General features: G+C 41.9%; 1 protein-coding gene across 5 annotated transcripts in view; it reads right to left on the minus strand.

Moving 5' to 3' along the window:
• Positions 1-14,163, minus strand: part of LOC120449387 (talin-2) — a 29,560-nt gene extending 15,397 nt beyond the window's left edge. The window contains exons 1-2 of one of the 5 annotated variants that reach the window (XR_005616192.2): positions 12,368-12,561; positions 3,284-3,517 (exon numbers count right to left, since the gene is read on the minus strand). The gene's annotated coding sequence lies outside the window, so the exon portion shown is untranslated. Of the gene's footprint in view, positions 1-3,283; positions 3,518-12,367; positions 12,562-14,066 lie in introns of those variants that run through there. The other 4 variants (XM_039631826.1, XM_039631827.2, XM_039631825.2 and 1 more) reach the window with 4 other exon arrangements.
• Between the last annotated feature and the right edge of the window lie 240 nt (positions 14,164-14,403).

Consider the following 14,403-nt stretch of genomic DNA (forward strand, 5'->3'; position numbering starts at 1 on the left):
CTAAGCGGCAAATTTGGCCTGCGGTTGCCACGAATTTTCACAGTGGGCGCTTGGGAAATGCCGATTCCCCCCACTCCGCCAGCATCCACACCCACTTTCGTGGTTCCTCCTCCACAGCTGGCCATCGAGCGATACCATCCGAATGCAAATGGAACCCATGCAAGGAGTCGGAGGTGGAGGCGGAGTCGAAGCCTCTCACTAATTGGCAACCACTTTCCATCCAGAAGTCACACTGAGCTGCTAATGGATGTAATTTACTGCCGGCAACGTTTTTCTACAAGCACATCTAATTAATTTAGTGTGGATATGGATAGCAAGGCAACTTGTGGAGTTTAATATACAGGGAAACAAGCTAAGCGAAACTAGAGTTTAGCTCATAGAAACATTCAGTTTCATATAGGTTTAAATCTTAGGTCTTCAAACTTTAGTCATCCTTACTAAACTGAACTTCCAATTTAACACATTGTATTACAATGTATAAAATACCCATCTAAAATATTTCTACATACTTTAAGACCCTTTAAGAATATATGATACTTTTCAAAAACCTTCAAGAACTCATTTTTATGTTTTACTTACTTTTCGAACACTTTGTAACTGTCATCGCGTGATCTTATGAACAATGATGTTCTTTCCAAAGATGTTAATATTTTTCGTGATTGGCGATCGAAAAACGTTAAGGCACAAAGCTTGGGTTTACTTTTTAAGGCTTAATGCTTATAAAGGCACGCTCGGGCGTAGTGTGTGTATCTTTGTGTGTGGTGTTGTGTTTAGAGTGTGTTTTTTTGTTTTTTGGTGTTTTAACAAGATCTTTGCGATCGTTTACTAGACGTTGTCATCGAAAGGCAATACAGGGTGTTGTTGAAAGGGGATTTTAAAAATCGTTGACTGCGACGGCAGCGCTGGTTCAGACGAGTCCTGCGACTCCTGCGAGTCCTGCGGATCCTGCTGCGGCAACTGCTCGACGAGCTGAGGCACGTTTGTGGTGTTGGCAACGGAGCGTACCGTTTTTGTACAACAAATTGTACGGAACCGAAACTGAATTTACAAATTACTCAACACAAAACGATGGCAAAAACCGCTAACAATTTGAAAAATCTTAAAAACGCGTATACATCATAATAACGTGTGAATTCTCAATGTTCTCGAATTTCTTCATTTTTGGTTTCAACAAATAACGTTTCAAATTTTCTCGAGTTCTCTAGTATAAAAGCTTGGTTTTCGTGTAAATCTTGTAAAGTATATATAAACGTGTGACTTTTGTATATATATTGTTAAAAACGTGTAAAGCTTGGTAACAAATTTTTATATTTTTTTGTGTTTTTTTTTTGGTTTTTTGTGTTTTTTTGTTCTAAGGCAAATTAGTGGCAGAGTTTTGAGCGGCGATTGGATCGCATCGACTTAAGGTCTATTAAAAGTAAAGTTTCTGTCCAAGGCACTCGACGACAACAACGCAGGGTGTGTATGTGTGTGTGGCTATGTTTTTAGTGTGTGTTTTTAAAAAGTTAAGAATACTTCTTAGGTATAAGGCACGAACTATGACGAAAAAACAGGAACCGAAACGGTACAAAAGGCACTTGACCGCCAAACTTAACGAATTTTTTTTTTGCAGTTTCAAAAACTCAACAAGAACTCAGGCACAAAACGGTTTCAGAACGCGACTTAAGACTTTCTGTCTGAATGACTTTCTGTAACTTTCTGAATGCTTTCTGAACTGGCAAGTCCTGCCCGATCAGCGGCTAGGCCTAGAATGATGTGCTATGCCGGCGACACATCGTGAGCTTCTGATGTCAGCATCATTCATTCCACTAGTCGTAACCGTTGTGTGAATCCGCGACTCGACGGCGTCGTCCTGGCGGCCCATCAGCGCATGCTCCGCGGACAGGATGCCAGGATGCTGGGCTGTTTAGCTATTGGGATGCCGGTATGAGATGGCATGTGCCTGGGCATCCTTCTTGCCCGGCTGCGCGAAAAGGATGTGAGTAGGTGGCTGCTATGCGAGATCGTAAAAATTGCCTATCTACAAAAGGGGAGGGTTTCGTTTTGGGTTTGGGTTTGGCTAGCAGCATAGTAACATTTTGGCTTTTTCACTTGGGTTCTTGGGTGCTATGTGTGTGCGGAAAATCCACCACCAACTGGGAGCGCCCAATGGGTGGCATGGACCACCAATGGCTGAACTTCGCTTTCGCCTTATGTACTACGAGAATTGTTTTTGCCAGCGCCCATTTACATGGCTAAAATTGTATAAATTAAACTTGGCCGAGTGTTTTTTTTTTCTTTGCTTTTTGCTGAGGAACTAACAATCTCATCGGGGCATGCAAAATGAATAATGGTTAAAGAATACCGGGAAGTCGAACAGCGGGAGATCGCCGTCTTTGGAGCTACATTCGTTAATTAATCTGATTTACTTTGATTAATTATTACCGAATGAGTTAAGAAAACTGTGGCTCAGAACTGTGTAATCCACAATCCTTAAGATACAAATGAAGGGAAGGCGGTTGAATAGTTATCTTCACCCACTCCCACTTATCTGTGCAATCGCTGTCGACATAAAAGCAAGCGGAGAACAAAAAAAAAATAAGCTCAACTGGCGCGACATCCTGGCGCCAAAGCCACCATTTTGTCTGGCCATATAGCCGAGTACATGGGGATCCAAGTGAGTGTGTCCTGCCCTGCCCTGCCTCGTCCTGGAACGCGTGTGGCCGTGCGTAGGAGTCCTGTGGTGGCCACCAAGGAATCTGCACAGTATACACTTGTCTTGGAACACGTTTACTCCTTCGCAGCCTTGTTTTCCCCTCTGATTGCTACACTCCCTGCTCCTCCACGTCCTTTCCATGGAGCTGCGCCAATGTGGAGCCGTTTTATGTAATTTGCACAGTTTTTATTTCTGTTTGTTAAGTGGAAAAATAGAATTCGAGCAGATACAAAGGACGCGTCTGCGGCATAAACTAGAGTAATAAAGTACGAGAAGGCATCTTTCTCTTTTATAGGTAGATATTGGTCTTCAGATCGCCTTTATTAATTGTGTTTTGTCGGGATGAAGAAAATCAGGAGTTTATTCTTTTACACACGATACAATTGAAAAAGGAAGCGACTTCATTATGAATGCCAACTTTAATAGAAGCACCCACATAACTTTCTTTTTCAGAGTTCTCAAAAGTAAATGTAGTAAATGTAGATAAGATGTCCAAATAGAAAGCATTTGTTCAACAACACCAACAACCAACAGATTTCCCAAACTAATTGTTTGATTATGCAAATCTCCATTGACAGCTTCACTTACCTCAGTTCGTAGTCAGCCGCTTATCTTCGGCCAGTGGGTTGTTCGATTTAGTTTCAGTTGTTCGGTAGATAGTGGAGAAATGTGTTTAACGAAAGTTGTTTGCTGTGTGTGCGCCCGTGTGTTGATGTGTGTGTGTGTGTGTGTAGGTGTTAAGGCAGTATTAGGTGTGTTCGTTGTTGTTACGTTGTTTGTTTCTTCGTTGCGGTTGTCGTTTGTTTGATTTGTTTAGAAGATCTGCAAAGAGAGAAAAACACAGAGCAAACGGTTAAAACTGCAGGCAGTTATAGGAAAATCTCTATCCAGCTCTCAAGTTGCCACTGTGGCAACTTCAATCCACTCCAAAACAACTGCAAACGCACAAAGCATTTTTCCTGTTTTAATTTTCCATATTAGCACAGCTCGACCTCGCCGCCGATGGGTGGACGTAGATGAGGATGTGAATGTGGATGCGGATGAGTCTGTTAGGTGGGGCAAGATGGAGGAGAAGAAGCCGATATGGCAGCACATATATGGCTAGATGTCGGCATTGCGGTTAATGCCACCAAGGCAGCCGGAGCAAGAGCACAGCCACCGATATGTGCGCACATAGAAAACCATTCCAAGAATGCTGCACCAGACTTTTCCATTAGCGTTCGCACATCGCCAGCGCGACTTTTGTTTATAGCAACAAAAAATATCAATCAACACCCAAATGCCCAAAAGAGTGCATCAATGTGGCTGAGCGGGATCGGCTGGAGAAGTCGGCGGATCGCTTGGAGATTGGTTGTTCAGCTGCAGCTGGCCAAGAATGCGGCTGCCGTGGTCCCCACTTCTGACCATTAGTTCTTTAAGCAATAACTAATACTTTTTCACACAAATTTTATGTAAGTTTGTAAACAAATGATCTCAGAGTAAACTACTCATAATATGAAAAACCAAAATGAGATTTTAAATATGGTATTAAAAAAAAACTGATAAATGTGGTTAATTCAACATTCCAATGAGTAAACAGATGACTTTAGCTTGAACTTATAATTAAGCATTTCATTTAATGTTATCAGAGAATTTCGAAAGCCTCAAGCGTTTAGTCACAAAAGAAAAGATTTTTTAATTGATGATTCAAGAATTGAATTGCTTGAAGAAAGAATAATAGGAACATCATGAATAATAGCAATGTTACTTTCACTAAAAATATACCAAGTTACACAATATTTACATATTCATGAGATTAGTAATGATACATTTTGTGACCACTTTTACCAACTTCAGATTTGGGTTGAGAAAAATCGCCTTATATCCCCCAATAAGTCGACTTGTTACAGGTGCAGTTCAGCCCTCGACTCGTTGGCAAGACAAAAGCCTGGGGCGTGGGTGCCTCCCACTGATCTCCTGGACCCCATTTGGTCTCCACCTCAGTCGCTCAATGAAAGCGAAACTGCAATTGTGGGCGTTGGACAAGTTTTTGTAGTTTCTGTTTAGTAGGTCGACGGCTGATTGCGTTCATACAGACTACATTGGCTCGCATGTGTAGTGAGTGTATCGCCCATCGCGGAGCAATCAAAATTACAAAACGATAGCGTCACGTAGTTATGGCGAACACAATCTGAGACCTTGGCACGATTCTGCCATGCAGCCAGATGTCGGTCTAGGTGCTCAGGCACGTTCTACAATGCCGAACCTCCGAGCTGCTGCTAAAAAGGGTTCCGAGTGGTTTATGACCGAGGCAGACAACATGGACACGCCAGATTAAGAGGAACTGTTGAATGGGTTTATTGACCCGAACAGTAGCAGATACACATGTGCAGATCGCAGATAAAAACGGAAAGGTATTCATTATACTCGCGAGATACTCAGAATTAACCGCAGTAATTGTCTTCATCTAAAGCTATTCATTTCTAATTCATACTAAGACGGATCGAGTGTATATATGTACGTTTGCTCACATTTTTTGTGGATTAGATAGACTTTCAAGTGAACTGTCTATCTGTCACCAAATGGCGAAAAATCGCTAATAATGTACACACATAATGACAAATAAAATAATACATCATCATACATGCGGGCGGAGATGACTACACATGCCAGTGCTTAAAACAGCTTCCAATGCTATAAATCACACATCACAGCTCACAATAAAAATAAAACGAGAGAAAGGAGAAATTAAATAAACTGCCAAAAAAAATTCAACGCAAATTGCGTCGAAAAAAAGCGTCTGAGGAAAAAGTTCCCTCTACGATAAAAGCAAAACAGATTTTAATTAAACCATAACAACATCCATACTACGAGTAAATGTGCCCAAACCCAAATCCATTCTATATATATATAGAAATGGAGCGCTATAAATACCGTTTATAAACGAGAACTTTCAAGGTAAACAAATATTATTTGGAGAGCAGACAAATCTCTTGGATTTTCCATTCGATGCGCCCCCAAATATAAAATCAATGAACAGTGTCGAAACTGAAAGTGTGAGAAAAGGCAATCCCCACGGATCACACTTGCCCCATGTATAAAAACTGTGGCACGATGTTCATGCCACACTGGAAATAGAACACTGCCACCTAAGCGGATAAGCTGCGGATCTCAAGAAGCCGGCCACCGAATCTTCACACAGTCAATTCTTTCCTAGGCGAATCTCAACCACCACACAGATCTTTGATCCATCGAATTGGTCTTCCTACAGGGCTTTTACTGTATTTGGCTACTGGTGGCGACGGCGATGATGATGCTGCTGCTCTTGGCTCATTCATTTGCTTATTTGTTGCTCGATCCCTGAGTCATAGCTGAATTTATAGAAATTTTCAATTTTTGTGTACTACAACGGGCTAGTTTGGAGGTCCAACAGATGGCCGTAGAGCGATGCCCACCGGCGACTCGCTTGATTATTAGTTGCGCTTGAGTAATGTAACTCAGCATCATCAAACGAGTCGTGTAAAAACTTTTATTTCACTTTTCATGTCAGCGGAAACTGACGAGGTGGTCAGCAAAAAAACAAAACTGGTCGTTAAACAAATGTGTCACGACCCAGTGACAACGTACTGAAAATGGCCTAATGAGTGCAATTATGACAGCCGAAAGGTAAACGGATTCCCCAAAAAACAATTTACTCTATTCTGTGGAATTATGTAAGCTGTAGTCAGATGAAATATCTATTATTCCGAAAACTGGGTCGATTGTTTATTCATAAACACTAAATAATTTAAAACAAATCTGTTAAGAGTTTGGTCGTTGAGGCCTTCAAAGGTTTTAAAGTACGAACTATAAAAAAAGCAAATGAGCTCATATTTGCTACAAGAATTCAATGAAATGGAAGATTGTATACTACAATGCCCGCAAAGGTAATGGCCGCAATGTTTATTTGGACATTTTGCACATTCAACTCGTTTTCGTTTAGATTAAAACGACTTATAAACAACAGTCACGTTCCTGCGTTTCCTTTTCTTTGATTGGTTCATTCAACTCTACTGCAATGATCGTCAATCAACACTTTTTTACTTGAAATAATATTCTCCTTGAGCTTGCATTTTCATTGAACACTTTGCCCCATGGAAAACTATCCGAGTTGAGTGGCCCGATAAAAAAACAGCACTCACAAACTCACAACGGGGGTCAACTGGGCAGATTTGACATACAGGGACTATGTGTGCACCTTGGATAACCCCTGACTGCGGCCGTAATTTGAGTAAACAAGACATCGTCGCTGGGGCAACTCCGCAATGGGCAATGGGCAATGAGCAATGTGGCCAACAATGGGGCTCAAATTTGTGTATCGCTATCAGCATCGCCAGCACAACAACAATGGGCAGCCAATGATGATGGCAAAATCCAGATAAAAGATGCATTAAAAGTAACAAAATACACAAATAAACAAACGAACAAACGGCCGAAGGATGGATGGAGATCCCTAGATGGATGGATGGATGGATGGGTGGGTGGGCAGATGGGCTGGGTGGTTGGGTTAGGCAAACAAACAAATCAAATCGAATGAATCGACGACGACAACGACAAAAGTGACGTCAAAAGGAGGAGGCAGCTGCAAGTGGGTGGTTGCTGGCCGGGATCGGGTTGACAGAAAGGTCTGTAATTTTCAATTATCATCAAGGTGGTGGCACACCATAATGTGGCCAAATTATGTCAGCCAAGTGATAAGGATCAATGTTCTAATTAAAATCCTTTGGAGAGGAGCGTGCGTGTAATTAGCTCAACTTATGATACTTTGAGCATCATCGAAGAATAAGGGGATTATATATGTACTCCTTTGCTTAGAAATAGGAAATGCAAGTATAGAGTTGAAAAATCGCAGAGTTTTCCATTTTAAGACAATTTTATATTACTTTCCATAATTTAACACAAACTGATTTTAACTTAAGATACAGCTTGTGAATATATTTTGTCAGCACTTTTATGGACTTCAGTGTGAATTCCCCCCCCCCTAAGAAATTTCACATTTCCTGCCAACATGGATTGCCTTAGCTTCCTTCCTTCCTTCCTTTCATTTCATTTCTCAACGTGCCCCATAAGACACCATCTACATACGAAAGACATTGCCAAGCAATTTTATGATTGGATGCCAAGTCTCATTCCCATGCCACTGCCTGCCCACTTAAGAAGGAGCCCCTCCTTTGAGTCACCCTCTCCGGTGGCCACCTACTTCTCCCCTCATTTTCTGCCCCTCATCCACAGCCGACATCGTCAATCGGAGACGGCAAAAAATTAGGCTCCCGCCAGTCGGGCTCCAATGGATTTTCGCACAAGTGAGTGCCAAAAGCGACAGTGCCACACAACATATACACAAATTTATATATGTATGTGCGTATTTCTATATATAGCGATATAACCAAATAGTCAGGGGCATCCTTGCGAGGGAAAGGGGGAGAGGGAGGAGCTGCAGCTAAGTTGACTTTGAGGGGCAGCACTCAAATACTCGAATGCCAGTGCATCCATAAGCCGAATAAGAAATGAATTTTTATTTTCACACTCACCCACCGGCACTGGCGACACACAAAGCAGTTCCATTGATTAAAAGAGGCACCCAATCCCCCCATCATCCAATCCCCCAGCCAGATGGAAATAAATTGCGAGGCAAGGCCAAGCCTAGCGATAACTGCCAATGGACACGACTATCTCCGGAAAAGGGGAGCCATCCAAAGGAGAGATAATCAAATCGGGAAAGGAATGCATAAAATGTGGTGTTAACTACACACAAACCTCTTTGATGGCCAAGGTGCCAAGGAACTTTTCTAGATCTGAGTCATATATCATAAAAATCTAGTTCTTTATGTATTGGCTTTGAAAAATCGAATAGAAAATCATTATAGACTTCACTTATCATATGTATGTTTCATTTATTTCTCACAACCATAGATGCCTTTTGGTCACTAATTAAAAACCAATCAATCAAAATCTGAATGCAAATTTGTTCGCCTAATGGTTTGGATTAGAGAAATTTCACATGGCGCTCTTGGGGCTATAAAATCGGAATCCTCAAGATTTCCATCAATTTTTCATTACAATCCCACACGGCGGGCATCCGGGGGTGTGACAAACCGCAACCCGTTGCAATGGGAATGCCAAGGCGGACTTATCGACTGACCGCATCGAATCGTTTCGCTGATGGACTGACAGATTGATGAAGTGCCCAAATGCGTGTTCACTCGGCCCTCAGCGCAAAAAAAAAAAGAAAAGCGCCAATGAATTACTGACGTAATCGGGCAGGGATTTACGACACCCACTGTGAGATATAGTAGGCGACAAGCCGATCGGTGGGGCCCAACCCAAAAGCCTCCACTTCCAGCGGCGATAAAGGAAACAAATAAAATGATACGTCCACATCTCTCGCCAAGTTCGGTAGGAAAAATGAAATTTTTGCATAAATCTTCGCATGCGTTTGTTTGCATACAAACATGGTGACAATAAAAGTTGTGCCGCCGTTGGCAGACGGCAAATGCGAATGAATACTTGCCGTTTATTTTTAGAAGCGAATGCATATTCTTTATCAGCATTAATAGTAAACAAGGGGTTCCATCTCTGTACTTTCCTGCCAGCGATTCCTAATGACTCAACGATGAGTGTGCGTGCGAAAAGGGAATGCGAATCGAATCGAATCGAGTTGAGTTGAGATGGGAAATGGAAATGTTCGAAATTCCGATTCAGATGGTCGCTTCTGCTTCCACCTCCGCAACTTGAGTTCCGCGTAATTAAGAAACATTCCAAAACAATAAACTATTCCACAATACGCTACGGCCAATCGAACTCAATATGGAATCATCTACGGAGCTCCACGAGCTCTGCGGCCCATTTTGTTTATTTAGCATTTTGGTTGTTTGATTCAGGTCCGGTGAAAAGGCGAAACATGTGTGCGGCAGCATTAAACCCACATAAACTCACATGAGCCCCAAGTAGCTGTATCTGTTGTACAGAGAGAAGAATATTTAAGATCTACTCAAAACGTTTATCGAAATTGTATCTGTATAAATGACCGCTAAGCACAAAACTATGTTCTCCATATCTTAATAGGTTTCAATATGATATCTGGGTACAACTGCAAGACGACTTTGGTTTGAAACTAGAGTTACAAGGGATCTGATCTGTTATCTTAAGACTTCAAAGATCTGTAATAGATGGTTTGTTTGCCCAGTGTATCTATATATAGCCTATGTGTATTCAGCATGTATGCATTCATGTATCTCAAGTGCAATACAAAACCATCGAAAATGCTGAGGCGTTAAGAAAATAGAGCACACACATCAGTTGTTATTTTTATTTTTTAATTGTTATTACGCTGGTCGTTTTGTTATTGTTCTTATGGTTGCCGCCAGTAGTTTTTGTTCGATACTTTAACGAGTTGAACGAGTGGCTTAATTTACGTTAATTGAGCTTGAAATATAAATCGAACAACTGGCCGGAAAATCGATGAAAAACATAGGTAACATGGGTGAACAAATATTGAATGGTTTTTTAATGGCAATTTGTATAGTTTTTACTTTCCCTAGAAGTTGGAAATTTATACTTTTAAGGCCCCTTTTACCAAGCCATCAAAAAGTTCCCATTTCACGCTTGCCAAAAAAAAAACCAATTCAATTAGTCCCGAAATAATGAAGTAATCCTCGCTGCAATAACATCCCCGGGACATCAATCTCGCATTCGAAAGTTGTATGGCAAGCGATCAGTGGAAGACCTTTGCACTCGTCTCGCCCAGAGCAAAGCGAATTAATGAATACAGCTCAATTAATAAAACGGCGAACATGCATAAAAAGTATGCAAAACCATAAAAAAAATATCCAGCAAATACAAGTGGAAAATGCAATCACTTGTCTGGCAATCGAAACGTGCCCCAAAATGGGCAACACAAGCTGCTGCCCACCAGTGTACCAGTGTACCAGTGTTTCCACCAGTGACCTGGTTACAAATCAGTTTTGCTCAATGAATTGCCGCTCTAGCCGAGCCGAATGTACACGCGGATCACTTAACAAATTCCGGGTAATACTTTTTGGATAATTGCTATAAATAGCGCATGAATGTATAGTAAATTGATGTCTTGGCACATTCCAAGCATGGGAATTATTATCATTTGGTTGATTCAAACCAAATGTACTAAACAACTTGTGAAGTACATGAGTAGAAATTTCGTCAAACACATTACTACTATCAGCTTCTTTAGAAAAAGGTATATCTTGAGTTGGTTTCGAGAAGGAAATCGAATTACAGATAAGGTGGTGAAAGTGGAACACTGTCTTACTTTTACTCGTTCGAGTGTTCTAACATGCAGTAAAGATCTTATCTAGAGAGAAGGCAAGTGTTGAAATATTTATTATGAAAGGCAAAGAATTTCAATCACCAAAAACGAATTAAGATCAGTACAACATGCATACTCCAAATAGCAAAGTAAATTTTGAGGGATTTGATAGTGATATTTACATGTTTGGGCCTTAATATTTGTGAAGTGTACTAATATCTTGGCGGATGCAGAGCGTCCCCACGTCTGCGTCCGAATTATTTGGTGGATGTGGAGCCGATGCACTGCCCACACAGTGGCATGGAGTGAAAATGAGCTCCGATCTCGATTTCTTTATATTTCCGAAGCGTGTTTATGTGGCGGGCATTCCAAAACCGAAGCCCACTGCTAATAAGGTCGAAACGCTCGAAAACGAGAGAGAGACTGGAAATAACAACAGCTTTAAACGAGCGCATTGACATTTCGAGATAATGGGTAAATAATACAAAATACGCCCACAAAATGGAGCGACGGCGGAATTTGCCAAACAATCCGACACAAAAAAATGTGAGGAAAACAGCACAAAAGCCAGAGAAATTATGACAAAACACCGAAAGACGCGAGTTATTTAAATCTGTGTAGCGAAGAGCGAGGAAAGAGCGAAAAAAACAATAAATCTACGTACAGATACAAAACAAATCGTAGCGTACGTGTATCTTAAAGATAAATCGCATTTGTGGAGGAGGGGAGTGGGAGGGAGGCCAGCCAGCTGCTAGGCAAGCAAGAAATATAGAATGAAATATCTATATGTTTGGCTACACAGCAAATAATATCGTACTTAGCTGTGCAAATCATTGATAAACAATAATATAAATAATGCAGGCGCTTTTGAACGTTTTGATTGCATAATCAAAATGACATTGGCCACATTCAAATGAATGAGTTACTGAGTTATAATCCATGTTTATCCTGAGCAAGAATACTACAAACACTTCCTCACGAAAGGCGAAAACCATACAAGCCTGACTAGTACTAAGATTTTGCAAACATGTCATATATGAGAGGAATAGCTTAGTGATCTATTATAATCCCAATTTTTCTCTGTGGACCAGCGTAGTCAGGGGCAGACATCAAACGGCAGACGTCGACGCTGGCGCCGGCAGCGCGATGAGGTAATTTTCAGCTTGTTTTCTAAAATGCTCCACAACCGAATTGGGGAAAAAGGGTTTTCCGATGGGTTTTTGGCGCGCATCGCGCAGGCGCAACGCGCATTTGGCGTTTGATTGGAGTTACACAATGGAACTGCGTATTTGTGGCACATATTTTTGCCAACTGAATGTGTAAGAATAACACCATATGTCACACACTTATGACCGCGCACTCTCGTATACCTTCTTTAATTCCCACAATTGGGGCGCTGGAAACTCTTTCGGATATTTGAACTTGAACGATATGCACGATATGCGATATTCATATATGTACGAAGCGGCTATACATATATATGCATGTATATATACATATATGTATATAATTCAATAGCGATATCGGGCGCGGCACAATCGAACGAATTGGCACCGACGACGGACGAAACTCAAATGAGCGGGCCGTAGAAGCGAGTGGTTCGCTCGGTTCCATGGGCAGTGTGTGATGGGAGCATAAGCAACAGATGGGAGAGCCGCGAAGAGAGCCACCTGCTAGGCTCTCCTCTCTGATTCTTCTCCGATTCTTCCGATTCTCCTGATCGCCGTCTGCAAATGTAAACAAAACAAAAGGTGCCAGCCAGAAGGAGGGCGGGTGATTTGAAGAGACGAAGAAGGAGGAGATGGTGGTGGTGGCGGTGGCCAGGGTACCGAGCCACAAGGTGATGGACCCGTGCCAGTGGTGACTAATCTTTGGGGCCCAACTTATGGCTCTTTCTTTCTTCTCGCAATCGAGCAGAGAGGAAGCGACAAAGTGGAAGAGGAAGTGCGCTTAGTCACTTGGGGTTTTCTAAGAAATAGGCATTACTACGGCTTTTAAAGGGCTGAAATAGTCAAGCGATTGGGGCGAAGTAATAGTATTTTGAAATGTTTTGGTCATGACGTTTTGCTTTTATGCTATTTATGACTATAAATGACTCTTTTACTCACTAGATGATCTTTTAAACGACACAAACAATTCAATCTCTGCCGCTGCTTGTGCAGATTTTTGATTAGGAAAGTTGAAATAATTGAATACAAGAGTAGTTCCCAAAAAAGTGCATAAACAAAAGAAGCAAAATAATAGCCTGTTGACTTCAATTAGGTCCAATTATTGACGCAATTGAGGCTCTGATCCCGGGCAGAGTGAATCTCTATGCCAGTGCCAGCGGGATGTCGGCACGAGTCTTGTGGGTCCTCGCATCTTCGGGGGTTGCAGTTGCACAGTTAACTTCACAATTAAGTTGAGAATTGAAGGCAATTTGCGAGGCCCGCGAATACGACGACGCTTCTTCTTCAGCGACCATGGGGTTATCTTATCGCGGATGGAATTTACCCTATATACACCATGCTATTCTGCTATTCTGGTACTCTGCACCCTCTTTCAGCTGCTCAGATAAAGCCGTCAAACCAAACCAACTGCTGCGCTGATAATTCGCGGCAGTCGCAGTTGGACTCTCGTTAATTGAATTATATTCGCAGCTTTGGCTAAAAAAAAAGTTGCACTTTAATTAGCATAAAACGTAGGCAATACCAACAAACAAACATACAAATGCGGGCGTTCCCTTTCGTCCCCCTTTTGTTACCCTTCCTTGTTGTTACAATAGAAACTTGGCTAAAAGGGCGGAATTCGCGTGACCGACAAAAACAAATGTGCGGGACATGTGGGAGAGACCAAAATCCGAGGAGTCGGCACTGCCAAGGGGGGGTAGCGGGATGACGATGATGACTCCACCCCGGAGGAGCACCCACTAGGCGGCAACAACAAAATATGCGAGTGAATCGAAATGAGTTCTTGTTGGCCAGGCCGCAGCTGAATCTCCACGGGCTCTGTTTACCGGGTTTTCATGCCGCGGGAAAGTCGCTTTCTACGGATTATTGCACTTGGGGCCTTAAACATTGGTTAACTTACAGAAACACACGGCGAAAAGGGCTTAAAGAGTGCTAAAATCGAGTAAATAAAACTAACACTTTACAAAAATTCCGTAGTTAAGACAGTGTGACCGTGCGCCAAGCAGCTATCGATAGGTAGTTGCGGCTATCGGAACCAATTAGCGTTTGGTCATTTAATTACAAAAGAAATATATAATTAATGTCAATATTTATCCCAATTATGGTTGGACTTCTTTTGTTAATATTTGAAATGGCTTTGGCAAGCCGAAGACTGTCTGTATGCAGCGCTGTTAGGTCAGTGGCAGACTGTTAAGTGCAGGGTCACCCCAACTGTAAAAGCTTGGGCGCCAAATTTA

Source organism: Drosophila santomea, chromosome 3L (assembly GCF_016746245.2).
Source record: "Drosophila santomea strain STO CAGO 1482 chromosome 3L, Prin_Dsan_1.1, whole genome shotgun sequence".
Taxonomy (NCBI): domain Eukaryota; kingdom Metazoa; phylum Arthropoda; class Insecta; order Diptera; family Drosophilidae; genus Drosophila; species Drosophila santomea.